The sequence below is a fragment of the Pan paniscus genome, chromosome 18 (assembly GCF_029289425.2).
Source record: "Pan paniscus chromosome 18, NHGRI_mPanPan1-v2.0_pri, whole genome shotgun sequence".
Taxonomy (NCBI): Eukaryota; Metazoa; Chordata; class Mammalia; order Primates; family Hominidae; genus Pan; species Pan paniscus.
In genome coordinates this window covers 27,602,571-27,612,668 of record NC_073267.2, presented here as the reverse complement: position 1 = coordinate 27,612,668, position 10,098 = coordinate 27,602,571, and positions in this window count along the sequence as shown.

The window sequence follows — 10,098 nt, the reverse complement described above, 5'->3', positions numbered from 1 at the left end:
ACTTCTTTCTCCAAATCAGTTTCTCCCTTCATTTGTCTTATATTCATTCATTCATTCATTCATTCATTCATCCAATAAAAGCATTTTGAGTGCCTACAGTGAACTAGACTTTAAATAATTGAGTCTTCCATTTATAAAAACCACCCTCTCTTTCTTATACAGTTTGCACAAACATTCATAAGCTTACACACACACACACACACACACACACACATCGTACTCTGTTATGCCTCCCTTCTCCTTTTACATTTTTTTTCATGTTTGGCAAATGGATGTAAAATAAAAGAAGCCTTTCAAAACCTGCTGTTCCTCTCCAGAACTGCTGTGTGGGTGGGAAGGAAGCACTTGCAAGACAAACATTGTGGAAACCAGGATTCAGAAAGTCAAGGTAGAGTATCCACCATTGGCCACCCTTTTTAGCATTCAGCATGGAGGAGGCTGAGGTGTATCCATTATGAAGGAGATGTGAAGGAGATGCAAAGGAGAAAAAAAGTAACATTTTAGTTGAATCTTCAATTTTTGGTTTTCTCTGGAAGAACCGAGGCTCTGTTTGCTCACAAGACTCTGTGAGTAAGGTAAGCTCTGAAATTCCTGAATTAATTCTTTCAACAGATAGGTGTTCAGTACCTACTATATGTCAGGCACTGTGCTGGGTCCTGGGGAATGGACCCCAGGTTGTTGTTAGGGACTGAAAGTCTGTATACCCCCAAAATTCATACATTGATGCTCTAACTCCCAATGTAATGGTGTTTGGAGTGAGTTCTTTGGGAGGTAAACAGATCATGAGGGTAAGACCCTGGTCCAATGGACTGAGTGCTCTTAGAATAAAAGAGACACAAGAGAGCCTGCACTCTATCTCTGTCCCTCTCTCTCTCTTCACATATACACAAAGAAGAGGTCATGTAAGCACACAAGGAGATGGCAGCTATCTATTTCACAAGCCAGAAAGAGAGCCTTCACCCTGACATAACAAAGCCGGCCCCCTAATCATGGACTTCCAGGCTCCAGAACTGTGAGAAAATAAGTATCTTGTTTGAGCCACCCAGGCTGTAGACCAAGACAGTGGTGCAAAAGACAGAGAAGGTCTGCCCTTATACAGCTTACATTCTAGTGGAAAGAGGTGTATGTTTCATAAGTAAACACACAAATATATACGACGTTGAGAGAGTAATGTTATTTTGGAAGTAAAATGGGCTAAAGTGGTAGATGGTGACAAAGGAATAGGCTGATCTGGTTGCTTTTGTGAGGAAAGGTCAAGTAGATAGCTTCTCTCCACGTTTCTAGTTTCCATCAAGAGCCCATCTATAAAGCAAGACAGCCCATGCAAGGAGAGGTCATTGTTCCCCGGCTTAGCTCTCCCATGCAGATGAAGCCCTATGGTGAGCAGAATGGCAAGAGGACAGCAGGTATAGCTAAAGCATGCAACTAAACAGTGTCCGAGGCCAAAGATTAAAATCTTAAGTCCTGGGGAAATAAAGGGGCCCTAGAAGAGAGTTTCAATTCCAGCTCCCCAGCAGAATCACCTGGGGAACTTTAAAACATAACAATACCTGAGCTCCATGCCCCAGTGAATCTGATGCCATTGGTCTGGAGTGGGGCCAGGGCATAGGCTTGTCATAGAGGTTCCCCTGGTTATTCTAATGGACAACCATGGGCGAGAACCACTGGTTCAAGGAACATCCTAGAGGTTCAGTCTGTCTTGCTATAGTCCAAATGAAATACTATGTAGCCATAAAAAGGAATGACATCATGTCCTTTTCAGGGACATGGATGGAGCTGGAAGCTGTTATCTTCAGCAACTAATACAGGAATAGAAAACTAAACACCACGTGTTCTCACTTATAAGCGGGAGCTGAACGATGAGAACACATGGACACAGGGAGGGGAACAACACACACTGGGGCCTGTTGGAGGGTGGGGTAGTGGGAGGGAGAACATTAGGAAAAATAGCTAATGCATGCGGGGCTTAATAACCAGGTGATGAGTTGATAGATGCAGCAAACCACCATGGCACACATTTACCTATGTAACAAACCTGCACATCCTGCACATGTACCCAGAACTTAAAATTAAAATTAAAAAAAAAAAGAAATTCTTAATTTTCAACTTGCTTCTCACACCCCTTTTAATATTTTCCTTCTTATTGATCTCATTTCCCTGGCTACTCCTCTGGCTTAGTTCTCACAGGCTCCAAAAGTGCCAGTTCTAGCCTCTTTTCTTAGGGTAAATTTTCCTCATCAACTACAGCCCAAATCCCCTCACTTTCCTGCATCATGCAATGCGGCGTCACGGCGAGGAGTCACTGTGTGATGGAAAGAACACAGCTCTCAATGTCACAGAGGAATCTGCAACTGCATTATGAGAATCCAGCAGAGGAATTCAATAGACTGGGTGCAGTGGAGAAAATGGGTGCAGGGACAACAATCCTACCCATTTTAAAGATCCTGCTGAACTAGAGGATTAGACTCCAGGATAGCTGCAGGTCTGGAAGTGTGACCACCAGACCATAGCATCAGCTTCACCTGGAAACTTGTCAGAAATGCAAATTCTCCATCTACTGCATGAGAATCTCTGGGGTGGGGTGAAGGAATCTGTGTTGACCAGTCCCCAGGTCATTCTGACATGAACTCCAGAGTGAGAACCATTTTTTCTACTGGATGCTCAAAATGATGGCTGTGAAGCCTGGTGCAGTGGCACAGGTTTGTAATCCCAGCTACTCGGGAGACTGAGCTGATTGAGAGGCTGAGATCAGCCTGAGCAACATAGTGAGACCCCATCTCAAAAAAAACCAATAATGACTATGTAAAATTAAATTATACTTTTTGATGTCTATGCATGTTAACACATTTTAAACAGATTTCCACAAACACCTTTTTTTTTTTAGGAGTTGGGGTCTGTCTCTATCACCCAGGCTGGAGTGCAGTGGCATTGTCCTAGCTCACTGCAGCCTCAGATTCTTAGGTTCAAGCAATTCTGCTACCTAATTCTCCTGAGTAGCCAGGACGGTAGGTCCAAGCCACCACACCCAGCTAACTTTTATACTTTTTTTGTAGAGAGGGGGGTCTCACAGTGTTGACCAGGCTGGTCTCGAACTCCTGGACTGAAGAGATCCTTCCATCTTGGCCTCTCAAAGTGCTGGCATTACAGGGGCGAGCCACTGCGCCCGGCTCATCAGCACATTTTAAGCCTGCAATCAAGTGACTATAATAAAGATTTCTTCCTATTTACTTCACCTCTGTTCAGTTCTTCTGTTCATTCATTCAACAAGAAATTACTGAGCTCCGACTTCATTCTGGGAATGCAGTATCTGCCCTCTCTTAGTCGGCGAGACATGTGAACAAATAATTATAACACAGAGTATAGTAGTCACTAAGCCTACACCACGCTTTTGAAGCCCAGCAGAAGGAAGGGCTGACAGCTCTGCCTGGGGCAATCCAACAAGGTTCACAGACACAGTTGGCTTGACCTGGGTCTTGAGCTGGGGGTGGGCAGTCATTCATAAGCCTCAGAAGGAAGCAGGAAGTTCAGGCAGCAGAGCCGGTCAGGTGAGGGCAGAGACATGAAAGAACACCGCATGTTCAAGAAGCAGCAAGCCCCTCCGACTTCAAAGGTTGCCCATATGAGAAAGAGGATAAGGAGTATAGAATTCTGGGATACGGTGAGCACAAGAAAATGTTATCATCAAGATACTGCTGCAGTTGAATATTGCACTGAGGAAGTGTAAACTTTTCAGTCTGGGCTCACCCTTTCCTACCATTGGAACCTTCAGTAAAACCTGTCAGCCTGTTGAGATCAATATTTCTGTTTCTTCTTCTCAGCCCGTCTCCCAGCTTCTCTTATCATAAGGCTTCAAACGGGGCCTGTATCTTTCTCAGCTCGCACCTGTCAGTGCTTGCAATGAAGGCGAGAGTGTGCTGTGGAAAATGGGCCAGGGCCTCAGAGGTGCCTGCTCACAATGGGAAAGTGTGTGCCTGTGTGTGTGTGTGGGTTGGAACAATTCGAACTTGGAACAGGAAAGAAGGGGCTGTGACAGAGAAACTGTCACTATGGGAGACTTTTAAGCAGGAAGGCCACTTAAATATCATCCGATTTTTTCTAAATAAAGAGAAAGTGACATGAAGAGGTCAGTGATTTTCCAAAACCATACAGCATTAATCACATTGGTAGGCAGCATGCAGTAATTGCTGTTCCCAAATTGAACTGCCTGCTACAAACTTCTGGGAAGCTTTCCTATTGGAAGCCTTGGAATATTGCTGGTCTTTCCTCAGATTGACTGAACTAAATTTGTTTAGGGAATCTGTATTTTTTTTGAAGTTCCCTAAATATTCCACTGCACAAACAAATTTGAGACCCCCAGTATAGGAGGAAAATCAGGAGACTTGGGATGTGATGTATTAGAATTGTTCTCATTTCAAGTTCTTAATTCATACTGGAAAAAGTCAAAACAGGGATTTATTGCTCATTGCTCATTAAATGAATTTCAGGATGAATGGCTTCAGGCATAGTTGGATCCAGGAGCTCTGAATAATGTCATCTACAATCTCTCTTTATTTCTCAGCCCTGCTTCATTTCTAGGTGGGCACTCCTCTATAGTGGTGAAAAATGGCCACTAATAACTCGGGGTTTGTATTTTATCTTCTTAGTAACCCTGAAAGAAGGAGAGCAATTCTATAGAAATCCTCAGGACTAGTTCTCATTGGTCTGCCTGTCTCAAGCTATATGCCTGTCCCTGAATCAATCACCATGCTGGAGAAATGGTCTGATTAGCCAGGGTTAAACTACATGCTCAAATCTGGATCCAAAGGTTTGTGCAGCATATCATCAAAGTGTGACTAGTTCTCAGAGGAAAAACGTGGGCTACCAGAGAAAGGCAGGAAGTTGTAGACCAAGAAAACAACTACAAAAACAGATGTTCAGTACAGCTGGGTCCAAATTTGGGGGATGTAATGGTAGAGCTGGGACCAGAACTCAAGTTTCCTGATTAAGGTCTTCCATTACAGCACCAGAAGGAGGTGGGGTGCTTAACTATTGACTTCTATTACTGTCAAGTAAGATTCTAACCTAGGCTACTTTAGCTTTAAGTGCTGTTGGAATGATTGGACTCTCACTCCTGGTCCCTATAAAAAGACCCTGAACACACACTTCATGAAATTCCAGCTTTAAGCATTGCCTTCCCTTCCTCTTTATAGTAGACTGCCAGTTGTTCCCCTCTACCCACCCTGCCCACTGAGTAATACCATTTCAGCTGGACACATTTCAAAGCCTCCCCTGTGGCTATGTGTGGTCATGTGACTATAACCTAACCAATGCTAGGCTTAGGGACTCCTCAGATCTCTTATTCCCTCCCGACTAGCTGGAGAAAGAAAGAAATGGGTCAACTGATTCAAACCACAAGCAGAAGCCTCATGAGGTTGGCAGAACCACCTGCTCAATTTCTCTACCACCTGGCTAACGCTGGGCTGTTTTTGACAAAGAGAAAAGAAGAACCTCAATTTTGGTTCAGTCACTGTAATGTGTGGTCTCTGGATTATAGCAGCTTACCCTTACTAATCGACCATCTTGTAATTCATCCAAATTGTCTCTCTTTATCCCTTTCTGCCTACCACTCTCCGTTCCACCCTTTCCTAGTTTTCTAATTCAATAAAGGGTTCATCACCTTTACTTGTGATGTGTGTCTCAGGACCTTGATTCTGTGGGTCCATTATCCAGATAGGCATTATACAGTCCAAATTCTTATAATGACCATTTAATGCTGGAGGTGGGGGGAACAGAACATAGATCTCCTGTCTCCAACTAGCTGTTGGAATCCATGTCTAAATAATTTCTAGTCACCTCAAGAGACAGCATTTCCAGGCACTGTGATGATTTCTCCTGGTCATGAGGATGTCAGGGATCACCAAAACACGATGATATTTCTCTCTTTATTTAACACGTAGGAAAATGAGACCTCCCAAAGGAAAATGAGCTAATTTATCTAATGTTCTCTTTTGAGGCTTTTTCATAAAGTGGTTTACAGCAAGAGGTTCATCAGCTGGGCTTATGGGGTCTCAGGAACCAAAATCAAAGAGAAGGGCAGGGGAAGGAGGAGAAGAGGAGAGAAGAGAGGAAAGTTAATCTGTGAAGATGGTCTGTAGTTTCCATCAGATGCTAAAATAAGTCAGTTGTCCCCCATTGTTTAAGATTATAAGCAGAATTTCTGAGTTCAGGCTCAAGCCTTATAACTTTTTTGTGTAATCTTGAATTCATACATTATGCTCTCTGTCTTTGTTTCCTCATCTGGAAAGTGAAAAAAAGGGGCATAACCACCTTTTCTTCTGAGAATTAAGTGAGATGATGTCAAGGAAAGCATTTAATATGTCAGAAACCTCAGTTTCTGTTTTGGCTGGATTACCATCTAAAATGCAACCTCTCTGATATACTCTGGGCCTTGGGGAAAAGTGAGTTGTTTTGCTCTCCAGTTCCCCTAGCAACGAGCTCCGGTCACTGCTCTCACTGAAGCTCCGGTCACTGCTCTCACTGAAGAGGATACGTCATGGCTGAGGAAGGAGGGAGACCTGCTTCCACATCCAGCTCAGCCCCTTCTTCCTGAAATTTGCCCTTCTATGTTTGGCTCATTGAAGCACCTGAATTTTAATTTTATTTCAGCCAATCTGGATGGATCTCTCTCTCTCTGATTGTAACACTCATAGAGAATATATTTTCCCAGTGTTTGTTGTTTTTTATGGTGATTTAGCACATAAATCTGGGCACCCATGCCCTGGGTCCTAATTACGGTTTCTTCACTTAAGCTACTTAAAGTAAAGCTGCCTCAGTTTCCTCATCTGTAAACTGAGGATAACAATGGTATCCACCTCATTGAATTATTCGTTTAAAAAACATATGTACTGCACATATCCCATGTCCAAGATGTAGTTCTGGGCTCTGGCAATACCACAACAAAAGAGACAGGACAAAAAGCCCTGCCCTTGGGTAGTGGAGAGGATAAGAAATTGCTGTGTATAAAAAGCTTAGGCAATAGGTGTAGTGCAAGTGTCGACTGCTGACATTGCTGTCATCATTGCTACTGTTGCTGCAAGAGCTGCTCCCACTTCTACAATTACTACTGCTGCTACTACCACAACTGCTGTTGCTACCACTACCACTGCTATTATTACTACTGCAACTACCACTGTACTACTGGTACTATGATGACAACTACTACTGCTGTTATTATTACTATGGCTACTGCTGCTCTTACTGCTGGTACTATGATGACAACTACTCTTGCTGCTATTACTCCTGTTGCTACTGCCACTGTTACTACTGGTATTATGATGACAACTCTTCCTGCTGCTATTATGACTACTGTTACTACCATTATTACTACTGGAACTGTGACGACATCTACTACTGCTGCCATCATTACTAATTCTGCTATCACTATTACTACTGGCACTATGACTATAATTACTCCTGCTGCTATTATTACTTCTGCTACTGCCATTATTACTACTTGTACTACAACCACAACTACTCCTACTGCTATTATTACTACTCCTACTAACACTGGTACTACTGGTACTACAACAACTACTCTTGCTGCTATTATTACTATGGCTACTGCCGCTTTTACTACTGGTACTATGATGACAACTACTCCTGCTGCTATTATTACTACTGCTATTGCCACTATTACTACTGGTACTACAACCACAACTACTCCTGCTGGTATTATTGCTACTGCTACTACTGTTATTACAACTGGTACTATGATGACGACTACTACTACTGCTATTGTTACTACTGCTACTACTACTGTTACTATGGTGCTACAACCACAACTACTGCTGCTGCTATTATTACTACCGCTACTACTGCTATTACTACTGTTACTATGATGACAACCACTATTGCTACTATTATTACTACCGCTACTACTGTTATTACTACTGGTACTATGCTGACAACCACTATTGCTGCTATTATTACTACCGCTACTACTGTTATTACTACTGGCACTATGATGACAACTACTATTGCTGCTATTATTTCTATGGCGATTGCTGCTCTTACTACTGGTACTATGATTACAACTACTCCTGCTGCTATTATTACTACTGCTACTACCACTGCTACTATTGGTACTATGACAACGACTACTATTGCTGCTATTATTACTATAGCTACTGCCACTCTTACTAGTGGTACTATGATGACAACTACTTCTGCTGCTAGTACTACTACTGCTACTATGACTATTACTACTGGTACTATGACAACTACTCCTGTTGCTGTTATTACTATAGCTACTGCCTCTCTTACTATTGGGACTACAACTGCTAGTATTACAACTACTATTGCTACTATAGCTGCTACTTCTATGCTATTGTTACAAATATGGCTACAAATACTGCTACTGCTGTGGGTACTGGCACTGCTACTGCTGTGGGTACTGGCACTGCTACTGTTTGACCACTTTTGATCTGAGCTAAGTTCCTGCTTTGGGGAGATTTCCTCTTCTTAGGCAGGACAGTCCGCTTCCCACCCTGAAAGCTGCTTTCTCAGCCTACTTAGCTGCTAGGGTATGAGCATGCCAGCTGCACTTGGCCAGTCAGGGGTGTCAGTGAAAACATCAAATAACCACAAATTACTAGAGTAATTTGGTATTTTTTTTCTGGTCCTCTGGAGTTAGAATTATCAAGAATCCTTCATACATTCTTTCTCTGTTTAAACTAGCCTTGGTAACTTTTCTTTTGCTTACAACTGAAGATATCACACATCGTTGCCCTGCTTTCCTCTCTTCTGTTGTTGCCGTAGTGGCCTGATTAAACTACACAATCAAAGTCACAAAAATCTCAAAAAGCAGCACTTATAATCCCCCCATCATAGACAACTATTTCAACCTTGGGATACTTGCATCCCATCTTTGTCCATAAGCAGAGGTATTTTATCAGAGTGGCAATGGTAGGGCAAAGGAATTTTATAAAATTTTATTATTTATCATTACATCTAAACATTTTAAATATTTTTCTGAGATCCACATACTTACTATTTACAAATATACTCATTGTTGCCTCCAATTTCTGTACCATAATTTCATAAACACTCCCCTAAGTGAGGAGAATTTGCAAAGCAACATTTGGCTAGTAAAGATAACATTGTAGTAATATCCTTGGCGTATAGTTTGATTTTATTTTCTTAAATTATTTCTAGAATTTTTTTTAGGACTGAGATTAATCAGTAAGGATGTTGTGTGTTTGTGTGTGTATACGTGTGCGTGTGTGTATAATCATATATGTAATGTTTTTAAAGTTCACTTTCTGAAAGGAGAGTCTCAATTTCTATTGACACCAAGAGTCTGAGTGTATGCCCCTTTATTTACAATCTCAACAACAACAGACTAATTTGTATGTTTTATAAAATGTATTTTGGTAGACATATGCAGTATGTGTGGTACTCATTTGTTTCAATGGATTTCTTTGGATTCCATTGAGAAAGAATCCTTTTTAAATACGGTGTGTTACAGCTTATCTTCTTCTCCTAATGTTGATGATGATAAAAACCACAATAGCCATAACAAATAGGGCTTACTGAAGGCTTACTAACATACAATAGGCTTTATGTTAAATTCGTCTTAGGTCTTTTTAGGCCCAATGAGGTAGGTACAATGATTAACTACTGTTTACAAATGTAGAAACTGCAGTAAAGACAAGTTAAATAACTCAAACTGTGAGCAAGGGCAGAGCTGGTGCAGGACCTCCTGTATGTCTGGCCAAAGCTCATAATCTAGTATACATGAATAAAGCCATAAAAGGTTTGGGGCAGAGCTCAGCCAGGTTTTCTCCATGCAGAGAACTTTGCAGACACCTGAGACCCATGGAAATGCTTTACTGGCATGCTTTTTTTTTTTTTTTTTTGGCAGGGTCTCACTCTGTTACCTAGGCTGAATATAGTGGCATAATCACAGCTCACTGCAGCTTCAACCTCACTGGGCCCAGGTGATCCTCCCACTCAGCCCACTGAGCAGCTGGGACTACAGGCACGCACTGCCATGCCAGGCAAGTTTTTGTATCTTTTGTAGAGACAGGGTCTCACTATGTTGCCCAAGCTGGTGTCAAA